This window comes from Falco biarmicus, chromosome 4, assembly GCF_023638135.1.
Source record: "Falco biarmicus isolate bFalBia1 chromosome 4, bFalBia1.pri, whole genome shotgun sequence".
In the NCBI taxonomy this organism is placed as follows: Eukaryota; Metazoa; Chordata; class Aves; order Falconiformes; family Falconidae; genus Falco; species Falco biarmicus.
In genome coordinates, this window is record NC_079291.1 from 13853177 (window position 1) to 13870271 (window position 17095).

Here is a 17095-nt window from a genome sequence, read left to right on the forward strand (position 1 = left end):
AATGTATGATAAACTGTGTCGGAGGAAGGAATGGTGGTTTGCTAGGAAGTGAGACAAAGATGGCCTAAGCATGGTCTTACTCACAAGATCTGACTGGGTGTTTTTGTGTGGCTTTAGACAAATTACCTAATTTATCCACCTTAAATCTTTCCTGTGATTAAATGGAGTAGTAGTACTAGCTTCATTTGACTTTGGGAATGAAATGAGAGGAAAAAAATGTATGTGCAGTTGCTGAAGATCCAGGTAGTTAAAAATGCAGAGTACTGTTGTTATGTGACTTTGGTTTAGTTTGAACAACGTAATCAGCAGGAAGCTTTGTCTAGGCATCTTAGTGAAGTACCAAATAAGTATTTAATATCCTAAATCCTCTCTTGGGGTTGGCTTTTGATGACATCTGTGTCATAATTCTTTCCTTTTATAGGTATTCAAAGAAGAGATTATCTGATGTTTTTTGAAAGTTCTATTTTTCCAAGTCCTTTTCCTGAATGCTTCCTGAATGAAGAATTGTACTTTTTGCTCGTTTAGCTGCATCCTTGCTGGCTTTCCTTGCTCAGCTTAGATTTTGGAGGCAGGGTATATTGTCTATAAACTTCAGGTTGTTCAGCTACTCTGCCTTTTATGCTGAGTCTTTTTTTCTTTTCCACACTAGTCTCCAGATGAGACTTCAAAAGCTAAGAATTACTGCAGAGTTTCACCTTACACTAGTCTTCTCTCTGATTTGTTCTACTAGCTGCTTATGTGTTGTTTTACAGTACAGGAAACCGTTCACTGAAAATGGTGCATGTAAAATCTTATTCTAAGAGTTCTAAGAGCTTTTCTTTAAACTGAAGAAGGATGTTTTACCTATCACAGTAGGCTTATTAACTTGCATTTGTTGCTTTCTCTTTTCAGATGTAAACTTTCATGTCCTTGAGTGGAATCTCACTTAACATGCTGTTGTCTTAGGCACACAGTCTACTATATTTCCTCATTCTGCCACAGAACCTAATAGCTTTCAGGATGGAGGCTGTCAGGTACCAGTTGGCAGGAACCACCACGCTACTCTTACTTTGGACTTTTCTTTGGCAATTTAATAATACTGTATTCTTCAGTTTTCTGTTCCTCAGCAGTAGCTTACATCTATCTTCATCTTTCAAACTCTATACGTTTATGTCTTGCCTTAATTTTCCTCTTTTGGAGAATTTGACATCTTCTACCCTTCCCCTTAGGCTGTTGAAATTCTTCCTTCATCTTACTGCGCCTTTCCAGGTTAATTTTAGCTGTCTGCTTATGGGTGATCAATCTGGTTTTATCCAGCTTTACACTAAGGAGGATCTTCTGTGTGTTTCTTTCCTGGGATTGTGTCATCCCATGAACTTTTGCTTTGTAAAGAAATAAAAATATTCTGCTTCTTGGTCACAAAACTATCAAGCACATTTCCATGTTGGTAGTTAGCATTTTATTGTCTTACCTAATCTCAGATCAGAAAGATTTACACGACGTCTTTTCATCTACAAGGGAATTCAGCTAGCATTCCTGTTTTCTTGTGCTAAACTTACTAGACATGCATGTGTAACATCATGCTTGTCTCTTGCAGCTTCAATTACATGTATGTATAGGGAAACAGTACTTTGTGCTCTTCACACACTTGTATATAACTTCCCAGTGACTTTCTGCTGGGTATCTCTTAACAGTTTCCAGGTTTGTTCTCTCCGGCATCTTTTCTAATTTAATGTTGCTGCACTCATGATTCAAGTTGCAGGATGCCTGACCCAGACTTGGAGGAGTGAAGGAAATTTTTTGGAAAATTGAAATTTCAAGAAGTGGAGGTAGTAATTTTCAATAGCTCATCCAGTAATGGGTTAAGAAATCCTGATACCTGGTTTCTCTCTGATGTAAGTGGTGCGGCTTATTTTAAAGCAACCTCAGGAATAAAAGACCAAAATAGAATGACCTGAGGCATGCACTGTACACAGAGCAGATCAGAGTAAAGGAGTCCTAATAAAACTGCCCTTCTTTCTCTCTTCACATAAGCAGCTTCTGGGAAAGAAGGGTTATGCTTTTTCTCTTGCATGAGTAGAGGAGGCATAGGAAAGTGATGTGGTGAAATCTGTTAGGGGCATGTTCCTTGGAAGTTTTCCTAGAATGTTGACTCAAGTATGAAGACTGTCTGCAGTGATCAATGGAAGTCTCCAGGTATGGAGGAAGCTGTTCTGCATGTTTTTCTGCAGCTCTTTTCCCCTTATAGATATCAGAGGCAGTCTCACCTAAAACGTGCATCTGTTGCAGTAGACCAGGGAGGAATGTGGAAAAATGAATGTGTTTAAAAAAAATGTGGTTCTCTGAGAGAAACTTGTGTTCATATCAAAGATCAATTTATTAAGATCTTATAATTCATAGTGAAAGGAATAACTGAATGCAAGTGAAGAGAATGGTTCTGCTGCTTCTGTCAAGTTTCCTGTGTAACGGGCTAGTAAATGAACAAATGTAAAAAGCTTTTAGGATCTTTAAAAACCCCACACAGAGATTGTTGCTCAGTGTAATTAACAGAAGGGCTAGGCAGCTAGCCCTGGCTGATTTGAAGGCTACCATTAGGACCTATCCATGTCAATATCAAATGTGGCAAGACGTGTTAAAATCTGACACTTTGTCTATAATGGTGGATTTCCTATGGAAGGTGTGGTGTTGCTGCACAGAGATTTGTTTGGGAAGTGCTTTAAGATTTGTAGATGAAAGTTATGTATGAAATGTACAAAGTGTTAGACTGTCAAAGGGGTATGTTTTTTTATCTAAGATTAGAAAGAAATAATTGGCTGCTTCCCAAAATGTGTGTTTAGTTTTCAAGAACCATAGTGTACTGTGTACCAGCAGGGCTCCCTAAGAATTGGGTTTGGATACATGGCTGCCAGCAGCGCCTTTTTCTTCAAGGAATAGGTGATTTTAGGTATCGGCACCTAATTGTACAAAACCAGTCTGATGCTCAATCTGACAGCACAGCTGTTGCAGTTTGTTTCTGAGGCAGGAGCTTGGGAGAGTGAGTTGGGAAAGGCATTGAGGAGGTGGGAGGATGATTTTCACACTCTGTGCAAGTAGTGTAAGCTCTTTGTTTAATCTAATATTCTGAAATCTGACATGGATAACTATCCAGGGGAGATATTCAAAGACTGTAACTAAGAAGTTTTTATGTGAGGAGAGGATAACTCACTGACACGCTGCAGGAAGGGTAGCTGTAAAATATTTTCCACATATTTTTTTTCAATGCTTTTTATATTCAGTTTAACCTCATGTTGTACTGAATCGCCTTCATTTTCTCTGTCTGATATAAAATGCATTAGTGGGTTATGGCAAATACTCAAGTCTATCAAGGGGATCATTTGCTATTTTTCTTTAAACTACCAGTAACGGTGTTCTGCAGCTGTGGCATACTACCTTGCAGTGATGCAGAGAACCAGTGTCAGGCTTGTCAGGTATTTCGTGTGCATTAATTAAACTTCACAATACCCTTCTGAGGCAGTATCTGACTGACTTTAGGCAGTGCTCTGTGAGTAGTTATATGCTAATTAGTGCAGCTGTTTATGACTGTAAGAATGGTGCTGGGTAAAATCATGGAAGCTAGCCCCATCACATATCATATACCCTTCTCCCAATGCCTCAATGCTATGACAACAGGAATGCCAAAAATAGAAATCAGGAGTCTTAACTTCTGGGAGAGTGAATTCATCACTGGGCAGTGTTTCCACCCTTAGGACTTTCTTCTGTGTGTGTACTTTAACCTGACTTCTTTCTACCTTTGTTGCAGAGAAACAGCCTGGCCCTAGATCAACATCTAAGTGAAAGGTAACTGCAGCCATAAATCTCTTCCATAGGGGGTTGGCACTGTCTTTCTTCAAGTTAGATATAGTAGGAATCATACTGAACTGCTTCTTGCCATGTAGTTGGTAGCGCATGAAAATTGACAACATTTGGGTATTTTTTAATAGAATGCCCTTACTGATGTGCAAGGCAAGCCAGTAGTTAACCAAAACACAGCCACTGTTTTTTGTTTTTTCTCCTATGCCTGTTCCACGACCCTCTTTTTTATATAGATGTTCAAGGCTAAAATTCTCATTCTTTAGAGAGCCTGCACAGCTCCACTCTAATATTGGTGGGTCTATCATGTCAGGTCTAATACAGATTTTTTTCCTACTGTGTTATAAATACAGCAAAACTCATGAAACATGATCACCAAAGGACTATTCAAGCAGATTTCTTTACCACTGGAGCTTACAGTCTGTAGCTGACAGCTGGGTAATCATGTAAGGTCAGGAGTAATCCACCACTTTGCATTCTGGCACTGTAGACCCTTTCTAAATACGGTAACTAGCTGCAGAGGTGGGTTCCGTTCGGATCTCCCTCACGGCATACACAATGTGATGAGAAAAGTGGCTAATGAAAGTTTAGTTTCTTATTTCAAGAGGGGTTGCCCAGTTCCTATTGTTAAATAGCCAGCTGCTCACTGCTTTGCTGCAACAGCATTATCCAAAATAACATACTGACCACAAATACTGTTCAGTAACAGAAAAATTAGTTGATACCATACTGCTGTGTGTAAGGGCTGGAACTCATACAGGGTCTTTCACAGATGTCCGCTGGTTTCTGGGATGGGATGTGTCCCACGACTGAATTTATTTCCTTTGTCTGCTTCTGTATTCTGAACTGTGATAGTCTATTTTTTTTTAATTGTTGGATTGTTTTTTTAATTGGTGTGGAGGTACCACCTCAAGGGAATCCCTAGGGTAATTTTCTCCCATTTATGTAGCACTTTCTGCTGGAAGGATAATCTGGTCCCTACTTAGTACAAGGCAATCTTCAGTAATTTATGCATATGTCTTGACTGCAGAAAATAGATTACATCGTGAATATTTTTGAAAAAGCATGGAGGATCACTTACTGAAATTAACAGTAATCTTTCTGTTGACTTAATAGTTGAAGTTGTTTGGTGTATTTGTGCAGTTGTTTTCAATGATTTGGACAGGACTGATTACAGGAGTATGACAAAGATTTGACAGCAAGAAAGTAGGGTTAATTAGAAACTGTATAGTCCTGCAGTGACCCTAGAGATTGCTGAAGTAAGCGGGTCTTGTGTTAGATGTGATACTGGTTTCTTGGCTCCAAAGCAGTGGTACCCTGTAGCATGGATAACATTGTTGTTAAATGGCCTTCTCCAGAAGGTGTCATTCACTGAGGTAAAGCAGCTTTTTTGTTTCTGTTTTGGAACAGAATAAACATGGAGATACTCCCTCTCCTATTTACTCATGAGTCAATGTGAGAGATTTTGGCCCTGGGCTATTAATGATCATAGTTTTAATTACAATGTTTTTGTACAGTGTCTATAGTTGTAATTCTTCTCATGGAGATTATTTTTTTTTATTACTTTCTGTACTATACAGCGTTATTTAGCATACTTTAAAATTGTTTTGCCCAATTTTTGACAAATTTCTTCTGTTATTTTGCAGTACAAGAGTGTTGTACATCAGGATGAATGGCAAATACTGTTTAGTCCTGTCCCTAGCTTTTCTTTCTAATCCTTTATCTTCATATCAAGGAAGAATTCAACTATTGATGTTTTTATTCCCCTTTATTCAGTGAAGATATAATTTGAAATGTAACATCTAACTGCAGAGTGCCAGAAAAGTCTAATAAGATAATAAATTACCTTAAAAACTAGACAACTTTCTGGTACTTATTCTTGGTTCAGGACCATGCAATTTCACAGCTGCTCACTTAAGTCAATGTCCTCTCAGATGTTCTCCCACAGCTGTTACAGTTGGTCAGTTTTGGCCAATGTACTACTTGGTGTAAACAGGAGTATCAGAATCTAGTTTCAAAATAATTTATCTGTTCTGATCTTTTAAATGAAATACCAGTAGTTTCAGGTGTTTTTTTAAGTAATAATTACAGTGTATTTATACTGTCTTTGAATTCATATAATCCAATGGCAGATGATTAAAAAGATGATAGATAACTTAATCCTGCTTTGGCACAGCAATGAATTGTTCCTGGTGTCATATTTTCCATTGTTTTGCCTAATACACTTTCTGGTGACTTGAAAGACAGATTGCCCGTAATTTATTCTTTCTCTCTAGGTAAGATTCAGGCTCTTACATGAGTTTTAGTAAGAGGGTTATTCTTTGTTGCAGTAAGTAGTTCATCAATGTAGAATGACATTTGCCAAATTGATCAAGATGAATTTTATGTATTTCATGTAGTAATGGAACAGTGTATAAGCCTTAATGGCTAGATGGTGAAATTGGAAGAGAAGGCATATGACCCCTTGACTTACAAGAGTCTGAACAGGTAGAGACATTGCTTCTTCAATGTTAGCTATGTAGTCATGTGACTGTCTCTTTGCCAAGGAGAGCACAACCAGTCAAGTGGGTAAGTACGCTACAGGTTATTTTAACTAACAGAGTTTATAAAGGGAAAAGCTGCACTTTGCTGGAAGACTACTGCTTCCTCAAGTCAGCAAGACTTCCTAACTCGAGCCCTCACTGCTTACCCCTTTTATAGATTAACAGAGTCTTTTCAGGTGGTTTATTAAGTGATTGTTTTTAGGGCTCAGCACTAAACATGGGGTTTTGCATTCCAGTCTCCAGGGAAAATTCAGTGGTGAGTAGGTTGTCAGACGTGAGAAGTTGTTGTTTCAGTCCCTTAGTTAGGGAAGTGGCAGTGTTCCATAACTATAATTACTAAACTCCTTGTAATCTGGAGGGAGAGGCTGATCTCATGTAGTATGAGTCCTTTTCCTTTTTATAACTCTTAATCTACTTGGAAAAAACCAGGCAGTCCAGCCTAGTCATTTAAATTCTTCTTAATCCAGCTAAAACTTTTCCTTCCTCCTCTCTTCCGCTGTCCACCACACTTAATTCCTCAACTAAAACTTTAATTATATTTAAAAGATTACTTTTATGATGTTTCCTTTACTTTTCCCCAAATTACACTTAATCTCTTCCAGAAATAATTGTCAGTGGGAAAGTGCTTCAAGTGAGCTCCTTCTCCAAGTGGAAAGTTTTTGTACTCTCTTTGCTTATTTAATAGGGCAAAGCATACTGAAGTATAAAGCTTGAGCCTCTGGAGCATCTATTGTCACTTAACTCAGCTGATGGAAGTGATTACTGAAGTACGTACAATCCAGCATTTATCCCTTGATTAGCAGATCCATCCACTGAATTTTGTTCTTCCTGTCCCTGTGGAACTGAAGCTGCTTGCCCAGCCTTCTGAATTCTGGCCAGATAACTATCTCTGCACGATTAAAAAAAGAAAAATAAAAAAGGCAAACGGTTTATGTGTAGTTTTGAAAAGAAGTGTTAGATGTTCGTTCCCATTTGGCCTTATCGTTAAGGAATTGTGCTGACAAAAGCACTTTGCTTATGAAACAAGAAGAATGGAAGGGAGAAGGGAAGGTGAAATAAATAGGACTGAGGCATGTGCATGTGGCTTGGCAAATTGAGCAAGGGGAGGAGGTGGAGTCAGAGTTCCCAACTTCCCAGCTGATTTGTTTGCTCTCTGAGACAAAGTACCTTTGCTTTTCAGTATGTGTGTCTGCAAGAAGGTTGTGTTAGCTGGTTTAATAAAGGGTTCTACAGGTTATTTGTAAAACTTTGGGAACTGTGAATGAAAAGTTGTATGTAGATAGGTGCAGATGTAGAAATGAATGCAGACAAGCACCTCAGCCTAGTGCAATTACAGAGCACATCATTACTGCCCTATGGAAAGGACTGGAAGAAACCTGCTGGGATCTGCTAAGTAATTCCTCAAGTCTTTTTAGACATTTACTATGTATTGTTTTGGCTTGGCAGCAAACATGGGTGTGATATTCATCTTAGTGCATTAGAAGAGCACTGGAGGGAGGGGGAAGTATGGGGAGAAAAGTTGTTTTTTTTTTGGGGGGGGGGGGGGTGTTATTTTTTTGTACTCTTACCCTGTCACTGCAGTCAAAATTCATTCTTTCTCTCTTCTAAAGCCCTAGATATTTACTCACTGTTAAGCCACTGGCATTTTAAAATGGAAGATTTTTCAGTAGCCAAGGATTAGGTCCTGAGGGGAAATAAATGGCTTTTTCAGACATGCTTTTCATTGAAGGCAGAATACCGGGTAGATGGATGGCTGATCAGTTTCAGGATGGCACTTTTTAGATTATAGCAGCTCTTCTCTGAACACTTGCTTCTCCTACTACTCCTACCAATTACATTTGCACAGCACTCAATTTTTAAACCATTTAATGACACTGTCTTAAAAACTATTCAAGTTACAGTGATCTACCAGAAATAACACCAGCCTGCTTTTCCACAGCACTATAGGCTTCATTCCCCTTGCTTTGTATCTTCTGCATATTTTTTCTTTTATTTTTTTCCTTCTCTTTCCTCAGTTTCAGCTGTCCTTGTGACAGTGTTGTTCAGATGGAGTAGAAAGCAAGAAGGAAAATAATTCCCTTAATGCATTTTTGCTGCACAATTGAGAGAAGCCTATGTGTCAGCAGGGAGGCAGGCAAGAGGCAACAGATGGCATGAAGGGAGAGCTAAGAAGCCATGAAGATACAAGGGAGCAGTATTTCTCAAAGAAAGATAAATAATGTTTTCAAAGCAATATGCAGGGGAAGGAAGACAACTGGGGGACCTAAGGCAAAGTTGGTGAGAGCTTGAAAGTGGACAAAACACCAGTCTTCCCAGACAGAGCATTCTTTCTGATGAGTGGCCCATGGTGAGCTGCTGCCTACTGGGGATGAACCTTTGGCTTGTCCACACTGAGCTAAAAGACCCAGGTTTCTAGATCAAGACATACAAACATCTCAACTGCTTTGATTCATGTTTCTTCTTGGATGTTCAGGATGGAGCCACAACTTATCCTATGCCATTAGGCCGTGCTGCAAGGGAGAATCATAGAATCAGAAAATCATTTAGATTGGAAAAAACCTTTGAGATCATCAAGTCCAACCGTTAACCCAGGACTTACAAGTCCATTGCTTAAACCATGTCCCTGCGTGCTGTGACGCTGCAGCTGGGAACTGTTTATCTTACCTAGCCAGTGTGGCTGCATCAGTATTAATAAAATAAATGTGGCTGGCATGCCCTGAGCACAGCAAGCTACATGTAGCTTGTCCTTATATAAGTAAACTCTTTTAGCTTCCGGAAGGTAGCCACCTGTAAACTGCTTGCTTGGGGTTCTATCTGCATGTTGCTAACTCCCAAAGTGTGCCTAAGCATTGTCAAAAGTTAGCCAGTAACCGTTTGAACGATTTAGCACCATTGATTAATTTCCAGTGCCCAGGGTGCAACAGGCTGGCCTTCTCCGAAGGGTCTGGAAAGTTGGAAAGCTGATGTTACAACGATAATGTAAGGTCAGGTCAGACACAGGCAGTGAGGAAGCACAGTGAGACATGTTGATCTTGACAGTGCCACTATGGTGTTTTGGGTTGACTTTACCATGCCTTCAGGAGCTAAGAGAATGCTTTGAACAAGTTTTTCTTTTGAATGTCTGCAGTTTGTTTGAGCCTGGGGAGCTCAGTTGGCAAAGTGGACAGGGGCAGGTTGCAAGCAGTCTTCAACAAAACTGCTTAAATTTTTCAGACCTCTCTGTACAAGGAAAACAAGATTCTTGGGGCTTTATTCCATGAGGACCAGCCATAAAACAACGCTTAAAAGATGCACTTTCCTGTTGACTGCACAAGGAATTGCACTTGCCAATGCCATTATATGAATGTGATCCTAATGCCTGTTTGCAGTAGCGCTGTGAGCAAACTTATACCATGGTTTATTTCTAACTAATTAGAGTCTTATTTAGGAATGAGTAATTTGTACACAAGAATGAATTTATTTTAAACCACAGAGACAGGCATTTCATACTGAGGTCTGCTGCCTCTGTAGTGCAACTTGTTATCCCAAAAATGATCTGGGGTTTCTTCTCTCTGAATCCAAGCATCTGTGACGTTAATGTTACTGCATTTTGTAATTGGTACTTGATAGTTTAAGTGGATAATCAGCTAAGACATAAATGCAGCTTACCAGGAAACAGTTGAGAATTTAGGATAATAAGACTGATTAGACACTGTGTTATGCCAGTTTCATGCTAAGATAACTCTACTGAGTTCAAGTTGTACAAATAATTCTGTAAGGTACACAGTGGTCAAGCAGACCCCCTTCACATATGCTTGGCTGCTTGTCTTTGAATAGTCACAGTCTAAACGGTAGTAACATCCTGTTAGTGAGAAAGATTAAATGCTCAAGCGTAGGATTCTAGACATCGCTTCCCTGAGATCTTTACAACTTCCTTAATAAAGATGTTAAACTAGTTAATAATATCCCATAGCAGTCATAATTTCAAATATTTTTCTCCTGTTATCTAGGCTTAATCTTGTAGACTAAAACATGAAAGGAGAAGCATCTTGTCCAGCATTACATAAACCTGGTGGGTTTTAGCATTCATTGGAATCGTGGTTTGCTGCTAAAGCAGATGTTAATGCTCTGCAGAGGAGGTAACTGCATGCATTCTTCTGGCAGGCAAGCCCAGGACAGAGCTCGTGATTTGTTCAGGCCCTTAATTCAGGGCCCAAGCAGCGGAACCATGTGGTTCATTCAGGTTGTTTGGGGGAAAGATGAACATGTAAAGCTTATAATTACCTTCACCTTGCAGGCTCAAGTCTTCAAGGGGACCAATAGTCTCTGGCACAAAAGGTAACAGCCTTATTCTGGGTATCAGAGGGAGGTGAGACAGACCCTCATGTGGGTGACATTGCTGCTGGATATAGTTTCTCATGGTGTTATTTGTGGTACAGGAAGACCGCCCTTGTGTCCCAAGGGCTCATTCTGCTCTGTTTCACATGCTGTGGGGATGGAGAGCAAATGGAGAGTTTGCTGATGATACTTTTTTTTTTCTTCTAGTGTGTGCAGTGCTTTTCTGATACCAGAAAGTACTTCAACTAAGCAGATTGACCTGTCACTGTCTTGTGGTGGTCTGGGACTCACATAACCTGAATTGTTTGGATTTGTTTGTCAGATTCCTCTGTACTTTCTAGGCTCGTGAAATCCACACACTGAGCGGTTAATGCTGTCTCCAAAAGTGCTGGCTAATTCCCTGAGTGCCTGTTTGGCATGCCTTTGACAACTTCAATGTCATAGGAACAGCAGCTGGAGCTCTATGTTCAGTGGCCATGCAATGGCTGGTCGGGATGTGTTAGACATATGCTGTGTGTTCAGGGCTATTTAAAGGCTTAATTTACACAAGCCATGCAGCTTAACTGAAGCTAGTGATTGTCGATCTACACTGATTACTCTGCCATGCTTCAGCACAATAAACTATTCATCATATTCCATGTTTTTTCTTCCTCCCAAAAGTTAACTGCAGGAGGGAATACTAGAACAGCCTCCATAACTGGTTAGAATGGAAAGAATGAATTTATTTCCTCCATGGAGGAAAATGCAGGCAGAACTTGCCTGTTCTAGGCTCTGTCTGGCAAAAACTGGCTGGCCCGTCTGTCTGGTTCATAGCTCTGAGCCACAGCACAGTGTTCTCTTACCCAGGGAAGTAATTGGATAGTGGGCTTTTCTAGGATTATTAAGGTACGGGGGGAAAAATACTGTTTAGGAAACAGGATGTCAGTGAAAGAATCACTTTTTAAAGCAATCCAGTGGAATGAATGCTTTTTGAAATAACATTACCAAACTTCTTTAGCTATTGTCTATATATTGGGTTATTATTTTATCTTTTTACAACAGACTTTTTCCTGTAATGGTACTTTTTTTCTGTACAGTGAGCATCATTTCACTGTGTTGTGGTTGGGGTTTTTTTTTGTGTGTCCAAGCATATAAAATTTCACTTTTTTGCTTTCTTTGAACTTAATAGCTATATTTTGTGGTTCTTAAGATGAAATATTTTTTTTTTAATACTTTTGTTGTAGAAATATGGTAAAAGTCCTGGCTCCATTTTTAAATTTCTGTTTTGATGTCAAAGTAATTTCTGTGAAGGAATAGCTCTGGTCTCTTTCAGAGTTTTGCCACTGAGAACACGGCTGAACTGATTTGAGTAATATCTGGTAAAATTGGCATCATCCTTAACCCATGGAAAAACACACTTCACATCCTTGGGTTGCTTGCTAATAACAGCACAATACAACTTCCATCAAGGTTAGAAGATCCTGGACAGTTTCCTAATAATTACCTAATTGTAACTGTGTCAGTGGATCTGAGTCAGGAAGACGGAGATAGTGATTTCTGTCCATTTTTGGGGGTACCAACTGTACATCTGCCTGACCTGTCAAGCTGCTATTGCTGCCTAGGCTATACGTTAAATTTCTAATAGACAATTTTTTTCCTTTTCCCCCCACATCTCTTGTATTTATTCACTTACCAAGCATCCAGCAAGATGAATCTGTTCGAAGAGCAACTGAAAGCTGACTGTAATTCAGCCATGTCCTCACACAGCATTTTTCCAAGGAGAAGTGGAATATCTGACTATGACAGTCATAGCCCAGCTGCTAATCTTAAACCTGACTGAAGCTGTGAACAACTCAATTGTAAAATTTAAATAATGAAGGAGACCTGAAATGTTTTTATTGTAAGCAGAGAAATAGACACACATTGAATATGGCCCTGCCCCTGTTAACTGGCGTAAACCACTAGGAAATGTCATATTTCATGGTGCAGTTAAAAACCCAACAGCCCTATCTCAGAATAGTTGCCACATTTATATTGTAACAGTGTTTTATGATGTCCACTGTTTTTATTGATGACCCTTGCTACCCATATAAAATGTGTTTTCTTCCAGCAACTGTATTATCAAACTGACATCACCCACCCTTCCCCCTCTTTTCCTACTCCACATCCGAAGTAGCTTTTCACAGTAAATTGATCCAGGAATTTCACCTATTTGGGCATTTAAAAAAAAAAAAAAAATAAAAGTAGTAGGCTACAACTGTAAGATGAAATGATAACATTTCTTATAGCTCCTTTCACACAAGAGCATGTGGCACAGAACACTTTATTGGAAAGAAATGTCAAATCCAAGTGCTTACATAGCAAGAAGAACTAAGCCAGCTTGCACTAAAGACCATAGAGGCTGTTTTGTAGGATTTAGGAATGATCTCAGCTTTGGTAATAAACTGAAGACAAATCACTTGAAAAATCTGGGCCTTTGCCTTGTTTTTTCAGAGGAAATATACTAAGCTTATGGTTAAATAGCCATTTCCAGTATGGTTAAGTTCAGAGAATCCAAATTGGCAGCAGTCAATAGGATGGGACTTTTTGGATTATTTTGGCACCTTTTATGTCCTAGTTCTAGCAAAGTTGGAAATACTGTGTGAATAGTGCCCCCTTGGGGGGTGGGAAAAAAAAAGTAGCTTATTTGCAGGCTGGTGGAAATGGAGAGATCTAGAAGTGGCTTAAAATGAAAACCACAATAAATTGTTTGGATTGAGGTTGGTGCCTGAGGAAAGCTTGCTCTGAATGCTGGACTACTTATTACTCTGCATTAGAAATGTCCCAGTTATTCAAAATGTGCATTAGCTAGTAGATTTTGAGGAAAAATTATATAAGACTGAATTTGTTTAGGGATGTCAGTTGAAGGTGCATTGCATCTTGGGATGGGCAGTTATTTGGAGAAACGGAGCAGGCTAGATAATCTTTCTAGCTAGATAGGCGAGCAGTTTCTCTAGGAAAAAACAACTGACTGAATTCTTCCCTTTCAAAGTAGGTAATGTTTTTTCAAGGTCTCTTCCTCAACTTTTACAAGCAAAACATAAACAATGAGGGATCAATCTTCCGTGCATTTGCTTCATGTCAGCCAGTAAGAAGTAGCATGCCTCTCAATGGATACCTAGGCCTTACTGCATGTGAGTCGTGGCCTGGACAAGCACAGCAGTTCTGCTCATTTCTAGTGATATTGAACATACTGCACTTTGGTATATTTAATCCACAGGGCAGGTCTTGTGCAGTTGATCGGGATGCCTACAGTTTTCAAATGCATTTTAGATATGAGCTAGTCCTCTCTGACCATGGCTGTTCAGTGTCCAAAAATTCCCGACAAAGAATCGTATCTTTCTTGTTTTCTTTGTCTGTATGCTCTTCAAACAGTAAAAAAAGGACATAAAGAAGAAAACAGAGTAGCCCTAATTGAAATCAAAGCCTATCATAACAGATGACATCAAAGTGAGGCAGATAATATTGAGGCTTCTGAGGCCCTCAGCTGCAAGGAATTACCCAGTCACGTTGACTGCACACTCTGTCCCATTGCTTGTCCTCCCCCATGGGGTCTGCAGTTCATAAATAGGATTATGTTCTCCCTTGCCGACTTCAGTGTAAGCTTGGTGTGGGTTCACTTGGAAAGCTGAAGATTAAAAAACAGAGATGGAAAGTAGAATAAGTGTTCTCACCTGTTTTGTCTGAGGAAAGGCAAGTTGTTTACCGACCTTTTCTTGCTTTAATGATCTCTGTGTTCCACCTCTTATTCCGGGAAGCTCTGCTTACCTGTTTTTACCCATGACTAGAGAGCATTATCCTGGACACTTGGATGACAAAGAATTGTTTATTTACCACCTAAGCAGCTGCAGTGTTGTAGCACAGCTTTTGAGGATGAGAACACATGATGGACACTAATTGGAAGGCTTAGACAACTGAGCAGTGCCTGCCTTGAATTATAACCTTGTGCTGTGCTCTACTCAAGATCTGTAAGATCAAGGCAGAAAACCTCACTGAGAGCTAGGACAGAGTTTCAGAGACTGCAAAAAATCTGTTGGAAGTCCTTTATATGTCTCACTCAGGGATGAGTGGTAGACGTGCCTCTCGATTGCATCTGTGTGAAGAAGAGGAACAAGTTTTGATGTGCTGTTGGGGAATTCTAAGCTGTGTGGTGTTAGTTTGGCATACGTTGCAAATCTTTGTGAATTTGGGGGAGCTAAGCCTTGAGACCTGAACAGGCTGATTTTGCTATATGTGGAGTTCTGCAGAGACTGCTTTGTAGGTTGTTTTTTATATAGCTATGAACTTTACATGCCACGGTACATAGACTGATGCGCAAAATGTAAACCAAATACCAAAAGTATGGACAATGAAAATTATCTTTACCAGGAGGTGTAAAAAAGGGAACACCTTAGTGGCTAGCAGCTTAGTGACAAGATCTGTCAAATGATTTCTTTTCCTCTTTGGAGCTTTTCTGGAGCTGCAAGACTGTGAGTTGGGTATCAGGGATAGGTACCAAGCATCAATTTTAGTGGAACATTCATGACAGCAATGATTGTCACATGAAGAGAGGTGGTGATGAGGAGGCAACAGCTTGATGGTGAATTACCTTGTCATTCTCCTAAGAATGCATCATCTAAGATAGGGGGGGCTAGAAGAAATGCTACTTGTATATCGCAAGACGTTTGTGTTGTAAGGACTAATGCAGTGATGTTTGCCACTTTCCTTTGCATTGCTGCCTGACAGCCATACTGTTCTCAGGAGCAATATGCCAGCTTGCAGCAAAGAAAGAGTTGCAGGTTCTTGGTCACTTTTGGTGGTTTCATCAGTAGACCCCAGTTCAGTGACAAGATCCTGTGTTTTCTGTGTGTCCCCTCGAAAGGAGTCATTGCCCCTACCCTCTATTTTCTTTATAGACATACAGCAGTATGTGATGAATCAGGAATTCAGGCTGTTGTCCTGTGCCAAAAATCTGTTCAATATTTTCATAATGCAGCTAGAGTGATTTTAGGCATGTGTTTCTTTTCTTTAACATGCTTGCAAGTCATGTTTATGCTTTAAAGAGCACATTGTTCAGTGTAATGCTTGGCCATCTTTGTGATAACCCATTCCAAATGAGGTGTTGGTTTGTGTCTAAAGACTGGAAACTTTATAGTCTTGGCCCTTCACATTCAATATAGCTACCCACTTGGTACAAAAAGTATAAGGCTAGGTGTAAGGGAAGAGTTCTTTGCTTGGCTTGTTGCTCCTTGGGCATAGGAGCCCAAAGAGAGAGAACCTGCATCAAACCAGAGTGTAAATGGCTGTGTGGCTTTTCAAATGCAGAGTGATGATGCAGAAGGCATCAAAGGCAAAGTGCAAAGCAATACAGGAAGCCTAATTGTCAGCCCAGGAAAATGCTGTGGAGGAAAATCACATACACACAAAATAGATATTTTGTGGCATACCTCATATACTTCTGCACCCACTTTTTCTAGGAGTAAGGCTTAAGACATTTTGATAACAGGGCTGATGTTATTTTGATGCACTGATTTTTACATAGACATTTTTACATAGCTGCATCTAGTGCTGGTTGCTCATGTAGACAGACATGCTTTTAGCATGAGGTGTTCCCTTGCAGGACTGTTTTGCAGATGTATTATATACATCTCTTATATAAAAAAAAGGTATCTTTTTAAAAATTATGCAGGTTTTTAACCCGTGTATGTGAAATGCAGGTCTCGCTTTCATGGAAGTTCCAGAATTAGAGGCTCACGTGTTCCTGTACAATAAAAAGCCCTTCATTGCTATGTGTGTTTCATCTCAGTAGGAAATGTTGACCTAAAGCCCTGCTTGTGTTTCTCCTTGTATATTCTGGCAGCAGAGTAGTTGTTGTTGCTGCTGCATGAGTAACAAAGGCTTCCTATTACCATCTGTCATGCCATACTTAAAATTTTCAAGATCCAACCACAGCCCTCCTGGTGCGATTGACTTCAAATCATGATTGACATTAATAGCTATTTTTAAAAGTCAAAAAACCAGGCTTTGTTTCTGACAAGGGGAGCATATTTGATTGATACTGAACTCATTACAATAATTTAGTCAAGTCCAGGACTCCTGGTGGGGTGACATTTATGACAGCTTTGTTTATGCATGCGCACTTAGAACTGCATTCTGGCTGCGGTGGGCTTGTTCTGATGCTTTGAATTTAGTGCCGTGTTTTGGGGGTCTAAGAAGGAAGGAGAAGCAAAGAGGCACCTGTAGAGAAAGTAAACAATGTTTTTAGACAGTTGCCCTTTTACAGAGTGGGGGAACAAAAATGAGTTATCTCTAATGCATTGACTTCAGCCAGTTTTTTGTTTGCGTAGATGGATATACTTTCCTTTAAGCGGTGGCATGCTGGAAGTGGAGTGCCTAGGGAGTTGAGATGT

General features: G+C 39.7%; 1 protein-coding gene across 3 annotated transcripts in view; it reads left to right on the forward strand.

The window, feature by feature from the left end:
* Positions 1–17095, forward strand: part of TMEM108 (transmembrane protein 108) — a 167513-nt gene that overhangs the window by 14464 nt on the left and 135954 nt on the right. The window contains exons 1-2 of one of the 3 annotated variants that reach the window (XM_056336145.1): positions 2059–2175; positions 3779–3816. The exons of 1 other annotated variant lie outside the window; for it this stretch is intronic. The gene's annotated coding sequence lies outside the window, so the exon portion shown is untranslated. Of the gene's footprint in view, positions 1–2058; positions 2176–3778; positions 3817–17095 lie in introns of those variants that run through there. One more of the 3 variants, XM_056336146.1, reaches the window with a different exon arrangement.